Source organism: Acomys minous (assembly GCF_964271855.1).
Source record: "Acomys minous genome assembly, chromosome: 11".
NCBI lineage: Eukaryota > Metazoa > Chordata > Mammalia > Rodentia > Muridae > Acomys > Acomys minous.
Window position 1 is genome coordinate 4,505,534 of NC_140492.1, and position 16,158 is coordinate 4,521,691.

The 16,158-nt window shown below is 51.5% G+C and overlaps 1 long non-coding RNA gene across 1 annotated transcript; it reads right to left on the reverse strand.

Moving 5' to 3' along the window:
- Positions 1 to 2,754: 2,754 nt before the first annotated feature.
- On the reverse strand, positions 2,755 to 5,084 carry LOC311608595. The gene is made up of 3 exons (XR_014783034.1): positions 5,027 to 5,084; positions 4,773 to 4,856; positions 2,755 to 2,828 (listed from the first exon to the last, which is right to left on the reverse strand). It is a non-coding gene; the product is annotated as an uncharacterized lncRNA (long non-coding RNA).
- Positions 5,085 to 16,158: the final 11,074 nt, after the last annotated feature.

The following is a 16,158-nucleotide window of genomic DNA, read 5'->3' on the forward strand; positions in this document are numbered from 1 at the left end:
AGTCCAGTCCAGTTCACACTGGATGAGGTGCTTGTTAGGGCATGCTCTGAAATTTACACTTGGGAGCTGAGCCGCAGTGCACTAAGATTCTGAAGTCTAGTGCAATGAGATAAGCGTGTGGAGAAATAGGTGTGAGCGGGGCGAGGCAGAATGCTACCTTGTGAGGGTTTTGGTCCCTCTGGATTCATTATGTTGTAACCAAGGTCACAAAGCGTAGTGTCAAGAGGTTGGGTCTGTGGGAGACGAAGAGGCACAGGCAGGAGTGGTGACCTCGAGTTCCAAGGGAACTGCCATCTTCTGTGTCATGTAAGGACACGGAGAGCGTATATCTGAAGGGAGCAGGCTCCCAGGAGGCCCTGACTCTTAGCTGCATGGTCTGGGCCCTCTGTGCCCCCAGAGCTATGAGAAGCGAGTGAAAGCTGCTGGGGAAATATTCTGCTTCAGGGTAGTTTGTTACAGGGAGATCACATGTGTTGACACGACGTCACCCCTATTTTCAGAAAGATGGTATACTGTCCCGTTTCACGATATTCTGTGATTTATCAGATATTCGTCTTTTGTTAAATAAATAAAGCCATTGATGAGAAAAATAAAAGCCATCCACTTCGGGGGAAGGAGGGAGGCCTCTGAAACAGCCTGGAGAAGCCTGGTGTCCACCAATCCAGGCCCACAGGCCCCTCACACAGTGGGAACTCATTTCCCTCCGCAGCAGCTGACAGCCAAGCGCCCGGAGGGCTGGAACCTTCTTCCCACTCTTGCTATGGATTCATTCTTCCTCAAACACAGGCTGTTTGGCTTTGCTGTGATGGGAACCTAAGTCAACAGGAAACCTGCCTGGGCCACATCCTATAAAACAGATTCTCCAAACACTCAAGGCCTTGCTGGGTCCCTTCTCACCAGAACAGCTTTGGTGCAAGGCCAGGATGTCCTGAGGCCCTTCAGGAACAGGGTGCTTGGGGCTCTGGCAGACACAGAGTGGCTCTCCTTTGTTAAGAAAAAACTCAATGTCAGGGACACGCCCCGGAGTAGCCGTGAGCAGGATTGACACCATCACCTCGTTTGATAACCAGCCGGGCAATGGCCTTGCCACATGCACCTGAGACCAAAGGAGGAGGAGGAAGATGGACCAAGCAGCATCCCATCTGGGCAGTGGAATGTGTCTCTCCCTCATTCTCTGGTCAGCCCATGGAGGAGGGACACTTGAGGAGGCCAACTAGCTTGCAGGTGATTACAACAGTGACCCCAGTCAGCATGCCGGGCCCCAACTATGATAAGGCCCCATCAAAACCAGACCTGATCAGAGAACGCATACATTCCTTTCTGCTTGGCAGAGAGTCAAGAGTATATTTATAAAAACACGAATAAGGGATTGGCATTTGAATGTTTTAATAAATCGCAGGAATGTGGGAGTCCAGGTGATCCACAGAAAGAAGAAAAAAAAATGGAAAGCAGCGTGCTTCCATGTTGAAGGAATGAGACCAATTAAAGTCCTAGACAGAGGCATCCCGGGGCGGGTCCGAGCAGGAGACTCTCACTGCCACACAAAGATGAGGATGGTAGAGTGTATCCAAATTATCAGGATTATTTAGCTGTGCCCATGCCAAAATAAATTTTTTTTCTGTGTAATTTACAGGATGACATCAGATTTCCTTGAAAATGAAAACATTACGTGTTGGCTATAATTTTAAGGTCAAAAGAAAAAAATTTTGGGCATATACTTAGCTATATTCATGTATTAGAAATGTCTGTCTGCTGTCAAATAAGGTGATCTTCATGAATAAGTCGCTTTATAATAAGGGTTCCAACCTTTTCTATTTATAGCAGGGCATCTTAACCGAGAGAGAGAAGTTGAATCGGCTTTTCATGGCTGTGTATTTAAGCTAGCTGCCTCCAGCTCCTTCTGGATCACGGCAGACCATAATAAGTAGTGCACATCTTACAGCCAAATCTGGAAAAGCATCACAGTAAGTCTGCCGAGTAGGACCTGGGCTGCCGTGGGTGTTTGACAGAGAGCCCAGGGACGCTGTGCTTGGGAGACTTGCATATGTGGGAGTCTTTGTAAGGGCGAGATGCACACACCTCACCCGCCATTAGCTCTCTGTGACTCCAGAGATCTGTTTCTATCGCTCTGGTTTCCATTAAGATCTGCTGGTGTAGAGAGAGCTACCCAAGTTGGATCCTTAGAACGCTGAGTGCAAAACGCTGGGAGAAGAGGACAGAGAGACGACCCAGTGGCTAAGAGTGTGCACTGCTCTTGCAGATGATCTGAGCCCAGGTTCCAGCACCGAGGCTAGGTGACTGACAACTTCCTGTAACTATAGCCTGACGGCTTCTTCTGACCTCTGTGGATACATACCCACACCAAGGCACTTAGATTTACAAGTGTGTAGCAGCACACACTTACAATCCCAGTGCTGAGAGCACAGAGACAGTCACGTCCCTGGGGCCTGCTCAGTGACAGCAAGGGGGCCCTGGGTCAAATAAAGAAAATGGTGGCAGATGCCTGAGGAACACACCCAAGGCTGCACCACACGTGTGTGCCTGCACGCAAAAAGAAAGAAAACCACAAAGCTAGTACCACAAAGCCAGTTTTCTGATAAGGGGGCCCCACTGGTACAGCTGTGGTGCATTCAGAGTCCAACTTGGTACAATCCCTTCTCCTGAAAATAAAGGCTTCTCTGCGTTGGGCCACCTTCCACCAGGCAGTGGCTGCTCTAATGTGTCCCCAAGTGAGTCAGGAAATGTTTTACCTGCCTCGTGGTGAAGTAGCTACACTCACCAGGTTCTGCCTTGTTGACCCACAGCCTCACTGTGTTCCCGAGATGCCTCTGTGGTGAAGCGGATGCCATGTGTCAGCCCCAAGGCCACAGCTGGACAGCCAGCCACTGGTGAGCACTATGAGCAGTGATGGGAGAGGGCAGCCTGGTCCTCACCAGTTACGATGCCTGCACAACAGAAACAACAGAAGCAGGCACACCCACAGAGCCTTGCACAGGGAGTAGGCACACCCACTGAGCCTTGCACAGGGAGTAGGCACACCCACTGAGCCTTGCACAGGGAGTGGGCACACCCACTGAGCCTTGCACAGGGAGTAGGCACACCCACTGAGCCTTGCACAGGGAGTGGGCACACCCACAGAGCCCTGCACAGGGAGTGGGCACACCCACAGAGCCCTGCACAGGGAGTGGGCACACCTACCGAGCCTTGCACAGGGAGTGGGAACACCCACAGAGCCCTGCACAGGGAGTGGGCACACCCACCAAGCCTTGCACAGGGAATGGGCACACCCACAGAGCCTTGCACAGGGAGTGGGCACACCCACAGAGCCTTGCACAGGGAGTGGGAACACCTACGGAGCCTGTGCTGATCTGACGAAAATGCACTTGGGCCTACTGGGTTGGAACTTGAGGCAAATGCTCTACTACCACAGAGAGGTGTATTCTCAGCCTGAGAACATGCTTGCATGTATGATTGTGCATGTTTTCCCGTGCTTGCCTGTGTGTGCATGTGTATGACATTGTGCGTGAGTGTGTGTAGGTATGTATGTGAATGAGTGTATGCATGTGTGTATGTATGTATGTATATATGTATGTAGGTGGTGTGTATGTTTGTGCATGTGTGAGCATGTGGTGTGTGCATGAGTGTATTCAAGTGTGCATGTGTATGCACATGTGTAAGAGGGTGTGAGTATAAGTATGTGTGTGCATGTGCATATGTGTGTGGTGCATACATGTGTGTGATATGTGTGTGTGCATGCTTTGTATTTGTGCATGTGTGTGGTATGTACATATGTGTGTGGTACATGTGTACATGTGTGTGTGTGGTATGTGTGTGTGGCATGTACATGTGTTCTGCGTATGATGTGTGTGTGCAGGAATCTGTGGAAGCCAGGGGTTAGTGTCTGTATCTTCCTTTCTCCCTCTCCACATTTTTTTGAGACATTTTGTTTTTTGAGACAGTGTCTCTCACTTAGCCTGTAACTTGCTATTTTGGGTAGACTGGCTAGCCAGCAAGCCTTAGGGACCCTCCTGCTGCTCCTTCCCCAGAGCTGGGGGTGGAAGGGTGTGTGCCATCATGCCTGGCTGTTGAGTGGTGCAGGGGATCCCAACTCGGGTCCCCATGCTTGTGTGGCAAGCGCGTAACTGCCGAGCATCTCCCAACTCACAGTGCCCTTCCACGTCACCACCAAGCATCTCCCAACTCACAGTGCCCTTCCACGTCACCACCAAGCATCTCCCAACTCACAGTGCCCTTCCACGTCACCACCGAGCATCTCCCCGCTCACAGTGCCCTTCCACGTCACCACCGAGCATCTCCCAGCTCACAGCGCCCTTCCACGTCACCACCGAGCATCTCCCAACTCACAGCGCCCTTCCACGTCACCACCAAGCATCTCCCAACTCACAGTGCCCTTCCACGTCACCACCAAGCATCTCCCAACTCACAGCGCCCTTCCACGTCACCACCGAGCATCTCCCAACTCACAGTGCCCTTCCACGTCACCACCGAGCATCTCCCAACTCACAGTGCCCTTCCACGTCACCACCGAGCATCTCCCAACTCACAGCGCCCTTCCACGTCACCACCAAGCATCTCCCAACTCACAGTGCCCTTCCACGTCACCACCGAGCATCTCCCCAGCTCACAGTGCCCTTCCACGTCACCACCGAGCATCTCCCCAGCTCACAGTGCCCTTCCACGTCACCGCCGAGCATCTCCCAACTACCTTCCTGCTTAGGAGGAGATGATTAAGTTGTTACCGTAAGGCTTACAATACACGATGGGTCTGGAAACCCTGGGAAGTAAGCGGCCTTTGGTGTGGAGTGGATCCACGGTTGTCTTCAGATCTGGAAACACTAATAAAGAAAAACGATGTAGCACTGGATGTTTAAGCCACGTGACCCCTGCTCTCGCTAACGTTTCCTGTAGGGAGCTCCAGGGAATTGTCAAATATAAATAAAACCCAGGGAAGGTGAAGCTGAAGAGAGAGTTATTGAGGAGCTGGGATACGGTTAGGGCTACTAACGTGGCAGCCGGGAATGCGGGGCTGCCAGATGCAGCTAATTCGGGAAGAATAATTTCCTATTGAAATAACAAGTAAAAGGTGTCTGAAAGAGATGGCGTGGCGTTTTTCCTCCACAAGCCGCAGCGTTGGGAGTATGTTGCATAAATACCAATTAGAAGCAACCTGGTGCTGCCCTTCACTCTGACGGCAGAAGCATACCGGGCTGTAGGTAAGCGCCCCACCCCCCATCCCCCACCCCCACCTGTATATTACAGAGATCACACACACAAGGCACCTCTGCTGTATTCATGAGCAAGCCAGAAATTTTGGTAATTGCATTATTTTTATTCAAAAGGGAGTCCTGCTGATTAGCATGGCATTTGGTTTGGCTTTGATGTTTGTGGTCATTCATGTTTACTCTATACAGAGCTTGGGCACTCTATAGAGCCAGATCCTGCAGGCCCAACAATCTTCCTGCAGGAGAAATCCTACAGAAACAGCTCCTATGGTCTTTCTGTAGCTTCCTGAAGGGCAGTTAACGGCAAATGGCTAGTGGGGTGCTCAAGTGAAGAGGGCTCCTGCAGAAACACCAATGGTGGCGCTTGGTCTGGTGCTGGGGATCCTGATGCTAACTACTGCCCCAAAGACCTAGCAGCTGCTCCGAAACACATTCTCATGAGCTCCGAACATTGCTGTGTAACCTTGCCTCCCTGTTTAACCAATAAAAAACCTGATACCTGGGCAGGGCCGGAGAAAGGTAGATGTGGCAAAGATTTGCGGGCTGTGGGAGAGGAGGATCTTGGGAAGGAGAAGCAGATGGGTAGCAGAGGAGAAAAACGGAGGAGAATCACCATGGGATGGGCAAGAGCCATGCGGCCCAGAGGAGGAACTCTGAAGTTCCACATGGAAAGAAGTGGCCCCGATGGACAGCCTTAGCAGGTATGTTGGGATGGAAGGTAACCAAATAGAAATTATTAGCGGCAGATGGCATGGGATGGAGGCTGAGAGATAGTGGAAGGTAGCTTAGGAAGTAATATCTGCCTTGCCTCAGGTGATAAGGCTATTCTAAAATAGATCAGGTGTCTATAGCTTTATTGATTGTGAAAGCAGGTTAAATAATACTGCCATTATAATTATAAGTCTAATAATAAATATTTATTAGGCCTTACCATTAAATTAGCAATAATACACTAAAGTGGTGATATTGGGTGATTATGGACAAATCATGCTTGAAAATGCCCTGGTGAAACCATTATTTTGCATAATAACTAAATGAATAATAACAAAGTCATTATAGTAGCAGCATTCCAATTATCTATGACTACATAACAAACCACATCAACATTCTATGGTTTGAAGCAACCATCATTTTATTCTGACACCTGACTATGTGAGTCATGAACTCCGCCTAGCTTGGATGTTTATTGTTGCCATAGCAAAATACCTGAAGCTACATAAAACAGAAAGTAAGGAGGCTGACTTACCTCAGTTTGGCAGGCGGAATGTCCAGCATTGGGTAGTTCCATCAGTCTGAGCCCCACTGGCCAGCTACCATAGCTAATGGCATCACAACAAGAGTAAGTGTGACAGGGAGTGATTCCACGGTGAGGCAGGAAGCCCGGGCAACTGAGGCTCTCAGACTGTTCTTTGGCAAGAGGCTTCTCATGAGAAGTAACCAGAGTCCCAACAGAACTACTTAATGCAAAAGCAGCTTTGGGTTGTTTTGTTTTGTTTTGTTTTGTTTTTGTTTTATTTTTTCAAGACAGGGCTTCTCTGTGTAACAGAGCCCTAGCTGTCCTGGACTCTCTTGGTATACCAGGCTGGACTCAAACTCAGAGATCCACCTGCCTCTGCCACCCAAGTGCTGGGATTAAAGGCCTGCGCCACCACCGCCTGGCCAAGAGAGACTTTGTAACAACGGCTGGTGGCAAAGGCCATGGCCTTGTTTGGGACCAATAGATATAAAGTGACAAACAGTAACAAATTATTATTGTGTCCTCACTAAGGCCAGAATGGCTTTGAAAACATGTATCTGGTTCTCTCGCTTTTCCACTTAAAACTCTGTAGCAGTTCTCCGGTCTTAAGACAAAGCCATGACTTTGCAACAGAGAGAGCAATTGCGTTTGTTGAGTTCCGGAGGCCAGAGTAGGCTGACTGCTGGTTAGTGCAGACCTTTCCTGCACAGAGTTCTTTCTCCAGGGTCGCCCATGCTACCCTTTGTCCCTTCCTCACACCTTCACCTCCCCTAGGGCTGCCCTCCGGTCTCTGCTTCCTGGGCGCTTTCCCTAGGAGGACACCTCAGGCATTTCTGGCCAGTTAGCTCCACTGTGATGCAGTCTCCAGAAGGCTGGCTTCTTGGAGCTACTGCTCACATAGGAACCCTGTGTTCTGCTTGGGCGCTCTAAAACACGCTATACTCCCAACAACCCAGGCCACAGCGTGCACACCAATATGTCAGTGTAGAAGTACATGACAAATGTGTCCAAGACTTAATCCAGAGGACTTAGCTCAGTTGTCAGATCTGAATAACTGGAAAATTAACTTACCTCATGAGCACTCTTGCAGACATGCATTTTTGTTCCTCACTCTCTAATGAAGCTCTGGTTTTAAGCGTTGGGCAGGCTCAGGGGAGGCTTTTTCCGGCCATCTTGAGATAAGCCTTGAGAGGGTATTAGCAGTCAGCCACTAGGCTGGTTGTAAAGGCATGACCCAGTTTGGGTTCAAAGGGCACAGGGAGGATTCTGGGGCTTCTAGGGAAGATGTCCTCTCCCTAATAAAAGATAGGCATAGGACGACCAGCATGCCCCTATTTGGTTGGAACTTTAAAAAACAAAATAAAACAAACAAATAAGCAAAAGACCAACCCTCAGGGTGTTGATCAAAGGGGATGTTTGACCACATGGGGTGCAGCCAGTCCTTTCTTTTGAGCCTCAATGTGCCTGCAGCGAAAAGACAACCAGGACCATGAGGTGATGCACTTAAGAATGAGACTCTAACTGGGAAAGAATTCCTAAAAAGAACAAGACCTTCGATGACGTCATTCATCCGCACTCTGGAGTCTTCTCCTGACATCTTGTCATGTGGCACAACTAATGGGTCCTCCCTATGGCTCAGGTCCTTCTTAGTGAACATGCCATTCTGCATGGCTTAGAGAAACCCTGGGTGATGTGGGTCAAATAAGTGGTGGGACTGAGCTGGAGAGGTGGCTCAGTGGTCAGAGCACTGGCTGCTCTTGCAGAGGACCCAGCCTCAGCCTCAGCGCCCACGCTCTGCCTGGGACTCCAGCTCCAGGGGGTCCCACACCCTCTTCTGATCTCCAACAGCACTGCACTCGTAAGGTGTACAGCCATACATACAAGCAAACGCTCATGTACATAAAATAACTAACCTAAATATGTTTAAGCGGTGGCCATGTTCTACACATGGTGGCCGACAGTAGGACCCTGGAAACGACGGGAGCATCATGCTGTCGTAGGTGCTGCCTGCACACCATCTGTTCAAACACTGCCAAACAGAGATATCCTGTGTTGAAAAAAGACCAAGCACAATTAAACTGCAAGTCTTACCTGCTGGGGCAGGCAGGGCCATTATTCGAGCGTTTCCACTAAGTAAATAAACGTTCCCAATTCACTCCCGAGGCCTTGTGTGCCCTGCGCATGGCAAGTGGGGGCAGGTGTGCTGCTCTGTCTTCTTTCGCACGTTTTTTCACGCCCCGATGGAGGCGTGTGTGGTTTGGCTCCGTTAAAAAATTCTCCACCCTCCTCCATAAGCTTAGAAACAAAAGTGCTCCCTTTACACATCTCTCATCAGCCTTTCATCCTGGGGACTGTCCTGCACCTAGGACTGATGGCGTGTTCAGGATTTCAAAGGGAGGTCTCGCTGTAGGCTGGAGCTCCCGGCTTCCCTTTGCATTCACTGTGCTGGGTGACAGGAACCTCTTGGCTCCTCGCCGAGTAAGAACCCTCCTCCAGTTCTTCGCCGTTTCCCTTGGGGTGGTGTTAGCAAGAAAGCAAACCAGGACTCAAACTAGACAGGCCAGTTGTACCTGGTATAGGCACATGGGGACGGAGTTCAACCCTGTTGCCCCTGACGCTTGACTGGATAATGCTTTCTTGTTGGGGCTGACCTGTGTGGATGCCCGTCTGGACTGTACTTAATAAGAAACAGGTTACCCCGACCCCAGCACTTGTGGAATTAATGTGTTCCCAAGTAGTGCCAAATGCTGCCTGGGATAAAATCACTCCTGATTAAGAGCCTTATATTTGGGGGGAGGGGCAAGTCATGACACAGACAGCATGACATCTGTTCAAGTCCACTGGCTTCATTCTAGGGCAGGAGGCTGCCATTAGGGAGAGAGATGGCCAGGCTGACTGGTCACTAAAATGGTGCGTGAATGTGGCAAAAAGACAGAGGGAGGGAAAGGCCAGTTTGGGACCCTCTGCCACGCTCACCTATCCACATGCATTGCTTGCATCGAATTTTCAAAGGGTCTATCCAGGGACTGTGGGAACAACGACCAGACACAAGTGGCTGGGCTCCCGTACTGTGGGAGCGTCCTGTTTGGGGTTGGTAGGGTCAACAGCATGGGGAGTTACGTGCGTGGTCTGGGGAGGAGGACTGGATATTGGGCCTGGCTTCGAAAGGGAATGCCAAGGGAGACCTTGCAGATCTGCAATCCCAGCACCCAGGAGGCAGAGGCAACAACATCCCTACAAGTTCAAGGCCAGGGCTACACAGAGAGCTCCAGTGTACAGCCAGGGCTACACAGAGAGCTCCAGTGTACAGCCAGGGCTACACAGAGAGCTCCAGTGTACAGCCAGGGCTACACAGAGAGCTCCAGTATACAGCCAGGGCTACACAGAGAGCTCCAGTGTACAGCCAGGGCTACACAGAGAGCTCCAGTGTACAGCCAGGGCTACACAGAGAGCTCCAGTATGGCCAGGGGTACATAAAGAGTTCAAGCTAGGCAGATAGATAGATAGATAGATAGATAGATAGATAGATAGATAGATAGACAGACACACAGACAGACAGATAGATAGACAGATAGATGGGTCGATGGATGGTTGGGTGGGTGGATTGGTGGATGGGTGGATATGGATTCTAGTGGGGTAAACGGTGTCTAATTAACTTGGCAGCCACAGGGTGTGCACGGATCCTGTATGGACATAGGATGACTTACTTTGGTTCAGATCCAGGCCCAAGAAGAAAGTTCGGCCACCAGAGTGTTCACAGTTTGGCTAGGGAGCCAAAACTCAGATCCTGGGGGCAGAGGGTAAATTGTAAACCCAACTAAGTGCTGGAGGAGGTGGGAGAGAGGATGGCTGTGAGGAGCCCTCCTACACCCCAAACCCTCAACCCCTGAACCCCTGCGAGTGGCACTGAACCCTGCTGGTGGGAGAACAGGAATTGACCGAGGTCATCCTGAAGGCTGACAAAGGTGAAACAGAGCACTAGATCCTTCTGTCCTCTCCGGGAAGAGTGCCCAAGCTCCAGACAGAGCAGAGCATGTGGCTGCGGAAGAATGGAAGATGAAATGAGAGGAAAAGCCAAGACCCAAAGGACAAGAAAGGAACTGAGGCCCAGTTTCCAGTTTCAGCCCAGGATCAATGGTTTATGAATCCCAGCCCAAAGAGGTCCAGGCCATGAGCTCAGTTTCCACCAGCCTCTGTCCCCAGGCCAGGCCCCTGTCCCCAGGCTCCTGCCCCTGTCTGTCTCACAACACTCACAAGCTCCTTGTTATGCCCCCCTATGTTTTAACAAGAGTAAACAAAACACCCCTCCACAAAGACCATGTGTGGAGGGAAGGCCCGTACACTTCTGGGGTCTCTGGGTGTCACACTCCCTTTAGACCAGGCCACTTGAGAAGCACACATTGCACAGAAGAGGAAAGTCAAGCAATTACCACTCGAAGGTGGTAACCAACCAGGAACGCCGGTCAAAAGGCCCTCTGTTTGCCAAGCACAGGCATCTCTGCTGGCCTCATCTGGAGGGACGGAGACTCCTTGTGGGTGAAGAAGTGGATGGCGGTGATAATATGGCTCTGGGGACACAGAGTTGGGGTCTGCATCCTGCAGGCCTGGGAGGCAAGCTTGAAGGCAGCCCTTGTCAAGATGTCATATTGGGAAAGTGTTTAGAAGGTGCCTCCTCTGCGTACAGGTTATGGGAGCCATGCCGGTGCCTTCTGTGGCCCCTGGGGTTGCTTGAGCTAGCACAGGGGTAACCTCCAAAGTGTGGCCTCTGCTGTAGGTGCAGTCTAACACCAGATATCTCTGCATTGCCACCGGTGACTGGCCATCTCCGTCGTAGCCACTCAGGGAGAGCTGCGTGTCGGGGGAGAGGGTCCATGTTTGCCCAGAGTAGTGTCTCGGCAGTGTTTGCTATGGAAGCCTTTATTAATCACTTCTCTGTTGTTGTGAAAACACACAGTGACCAAAGCAGCTTACAGAAGAACTAATTTATTTTTGCTTACATTTCCAGAGAGTTGGAGCCCATAAAGGCGGAAGAGGGGCAGGGGGGAGCATAGCAGCGGCAGCAAAAAGCTGATGGGTACATCTTGAACTGCAAGCATGAAGCAGAGGGAGAGAGGGAAGGAGGGATGGAGGGAGGGGGGAGGGAGGGAGGAAGAGAAGAAGAGGGAGGGAGAGGGAAGGAGAGAGACAGAGAGGGAGAGAGAGAGAGAGAGAGAGAGAGAGAGAGAGAGAGAGAGAGAGAGAACTGAAAATGTCAGGAGGTATTTTCTCTCAAAGCCCACCCTCAATGGCATACTTCTTGCAGCAAGGCCACACCTCCTAAATGTCCCCCAAACAGTGCGACCAACCAGGGACCAAGCACTTAAGTGCCTGAGGCTATGGGGGACATTTCTCATTCAAGCCAGCACAGATGCCTTCCAGAAGCAAACGGGCTTTCTCGTCAAGTTCTTTTCCTGCAAAGTACAGTTTGAGGGCCCACGCGTGTAGATGGTGCCCTGCGGACAGGGATGCAAAGACAGTTGCAGCACCCTTCAGCTGGGAAGAGGTAGGAGACAGATGAACAAGTAGATGTGGAAGCCGGCTCCATGATGCCAAAAGGCTTCGTCTCTGGAGACAGCCGGTTCCCCGGAACATAGCCTGTGTTCCATCCTGAGTGAGGAGGAGAGCATACCTCACCAAGAAGGGGCGTGTCCTCAGAGGAGCGGTGTACTCAGCTGTAGGCGGAGGGGGCTCAGGGAGTGCCTGGAATGCTGAAGGGTGGCTGCAGTGGTGAGGGGTGGCTGCAGTGGTGAGGGGTGGCTGCAGTGGTGAGGGGTGGCTGCCTTGGTGAGGGGTGGCTGCAGTGGTGAGGGGTGGCTGCCTTGGTGAGGGGTGGCTGCAGTGGTGAGGGGTGGCTGCAGTGGTGAGGGCTGGCTGCAGTGGTGAGGGGTGGCTGGAAGTGCATAAGTATTTTCCATCTTCAAGTCCCACTGCTCAAAACCCAAACTTCTAGGAGACAGATAACTGTCGTGGGCCCATCTGCACCCACTCATGACCTTGTGCTGAGCAGCCGAGGCCACAGGCAAAGGTACAGGAGATGCAATCCAGGGACCACTGGCAGAGGAGGAGGACAGCATACACTGGACACTCAGTGCAGCCATGTTTCTGCCTACTTCAGGATGGCCTGGTAAGGCAAAAGAAGACAGGCCAGCCATAGGGTCCCCAGCAGGGTGGCCGGGAAGGATGAGGGGGCAGGAGATATTGGAGGGGTACATGTGTTGTCTCTTCACGCCAGGCTCTCCACCCCATGGAAAATGATGTCACTGTTTATGGTTTGTTGCAACAAGCCGCCTTACCTAGGGATGAACACGTCAGCTCAAGAGTCATCGCAAGATGGACAATCTTTCCCCACCAGACACTTGATGCTCTTTCCCCTGAGTCAGCACAGCCAGGATGTGGTACTGATGGGACTTCAGCCCCGACTGACGCGTCCTCGTGTAGCCCACACCTCATTGCTGATAACTGTGGTGGCTTCTCGCTTTCCATTGTTATTTATGTTACACACACACACACACACACACACACACACACACACACACACACCACGGGAAATGAAAGTGGGGCTTTTGGTTTTTGGATATTTTTAAATTAAATATTCACTTCACATCCTGGTTATAACCCCCTCCCTCCGCCCCTCACCCACCCTCCCTCCCTGTTTCCCCCCCTCCCTCCCCACCCCAGTACATCAAGTCGCATCCCCTTCCCCTGTCACCCAGCGAGGCAGCCCCACCAGGGGAAGACAAACAAACACAAACAAACAAAGCAGGAAGCACAGCCCATGTCAGACCCAGGCCCCACTTCCCTCACTAGGTGACCCACGTGATGACCAAGCTGCCCATCGGCTACATCTGTGGTCCCTGGCTGGAGCCCCAGTCTCCCACGTCCCCCTGGGCCCTGGTTAGTTGTCGGTCCTCTCCTAGAGCTCCTGTCCCCTCTGAGTCCTCCACCCTTCCCCACACCCCCGGCTCTTCCCCAAGATTCCCTGCGCTCCCCACCCCATGCTTGTCTGTGGTCTACACATGTGCTTCCATCAGCTGCTGAGTGGAGCCTCTCAGAGGGCAGCCGTGTTAGGCTCCCATCCGCAAGCACAGCAGAGCATCCTCAATAGTGCCAAGGGCTGGCTGTCTCCCATGGTGGGTCTCAGGTTGGACCAGGCACCACTGGACTTTTTCTCAATCTCTGCTCCATCCTTGTCTCTGCACATCTTGTAGGCGGGGCGAGTCCTGGGTAGAAGCTTCCGTATGTGGGTTGGTGTCCCCCTCCTTCAGCTAGGCACCCTATCTAGTTAGAGGGTGCCCTGTTCAGCCTCCTTGACCCCTGCTACAAGAGTCACCCTCATATCGTCCCAGCAGCCTACCTTGTCCTAGGTCTCCAGTTTGTCACAGAGAAGCCGCAGTCTATGGGCTTTTTTCCCCTCTCTGAAAGCCCTCTGTCCTCCCGCCCCCACCCACCCCAGGTGTGACAGCGACCCTCATTTCTCTCCGTGCTCCCTCTCTTACCCTGTCCCCTCTCTTTAACCACGCCCCAGTCTGCTCTATTTCTACTTCTGAGTGAGATTTGAGCATCCTCCCTTGGGTCCTCCTTGTTACTTATCTTCTTTGGGTCTGTGGATTGTAGCATGGTCATCCTGCACTAGGTGGCTAAGATGAAAGTGGGGCTTTTGTAATAAATTAGAACATATTCCATACTCAGTATGCTTGGCCCTCTATACCAAGAGACAAAATGAAAGCAGAAAAGGGCGCTGAGGTGAGTCCCCAGCTACACAGCAAGGCTGAACAAATCAGAGCCCAGGCTCCTCCAGACCCCCCCCATGACTGTTGCATTCCCAGAAAACAGCACACAGCACACATTGCATTCACGGGGAGCCTGTCTCCAAGCTCACTCATAAGCAAGTCCTCACCTATATGAACACTGCCATAGAAGAGAAACTCTCCTTGGAGGGTTGCTGCTCAGACTCATCCCGAATGGAGCCCCAGGTCCTGGGTGTTGCCCCAGGGTCAGCCTGCTAATCAAAAGTTCACTCTTTAATCCCAGCACTGGGGGGGGGGGGGATGGAGGGGAGGGGGATGGGCGCTGTGAGTTTGAGGCCAGCCTGGTCTACAAAGTGAGTCCAGGAGAGCCAAGGCTGCACAGAGAAACCCTGTCTTGAAAAACCAAACCAAAAAAACAAAAGTTCAATCTCCAGGGTTGGTGAAATAAATGGTGTGGAGGGTCAGAGTGTTTGCTGTGCCAGCACAGAGGGCTGAGTTCAAATCCCCAGAGCCCGTGTCTGACACCAGGCATGACTGTGCGCATGCCTGTAAACCGCAGTGCTGTGGGAGTGGGGACAGGAGGGTCACTGTGGCTTTTTGGCCACCAAGACAGCTGACTACAACCCAGTGAGAGGCCCTGTCTCAACGGAACAAGACAGAGAGCGGTAGAGCAGGACACCCAAGTCCTCCTCTGGCCCCTTAGCATGAATTCCAGTGTTTTTGTAACACACATATGTGTGCATACACACACACTCGCACACACACACACACATACACGTAAAAAAAAAACAACAACAACAACAAAAAGCTAAAGTATACTCCCCAAGGAGGAAGGGTCTAAAGACGGGGTCTGGGTTGGGCGTAAAGAAAAAACAAGATAGGATTATGGGAGAGAGAAAAAAGAAAACCCAATATTGCATGTCCTTTTTCTGAAATGTGGACCTTAATGTACACGTATGTGAATGACATGAAGGATCATGGGAGTGACCTCTAATGATAAGTGTGTAAAAACCTTATAAAGAAAAAAACTTTATGAAGAAACCCATTATATACTATACTTTCCAGACACAGACATTTTTGTCTCAGCTCAAAATCTTCCCTTAGGGGGCTGAGAACCGCTGACCCACGGGACTTTACCTATGTGCCCCACCTGGGCGTCCAACCCCAGGAAACACGGCCTCTCTCAGATTGTAGCTGCCCGATGAGCACATCAAGTGTTGCACAGGCCACACTCACGCCAAAGATTATCTGCCGTTCACCTGAAGCTGGGGCTTAATGCAGAGTCCTGTGTTTTGTCAGACAACCCTGTGACAATACGAATTCTTGAGAACAGGTCGCGTGGACACAAGTGCACTAGTCAGCTCTGTGCGACTACAACAGAGTATCTGAGTACAGCTAACTTACGAAGTGAAAAGGGTTACTTAGCTCACAGCTCTCCTGCAACCCTGGCTAGCCTTGAACTCGCTTTGTAGGTAAGAACGGCACTGAATTCCCCCTCCCGCCTCCACCTCCCACGTTAGGCGTGCACCACCCTACCCAGGTTCAATCCTTGTTGGGGACTGAACGCAGGGTCTCAGGCACGCTAGACAGGTACTTTACCTACCAAACTACATTCTAGCCTCAAGAGCTTTAAAGTCGCCCTGTACCGACAAGCCAGGGGGGGCATCTAGAAGAGAAAAGGTTGGTGACACACCCTGGGTCTAATGCAGAGTGGGTGGATCCTATGTGCGCCCCCCCCCCCCGCCCCGTGCCTCAGCCACTCACTCTGTTTCCTGGGTCCACTCAAGTTCCAGGGATGAGCTGGAGCAAAGGGGTCACACTGGGGTGTAGGGCAGTGAGGACAGTGGGAGGGGCCACTGGGCCTGGAGTGTGGGAATATTGTCTTGGTTTG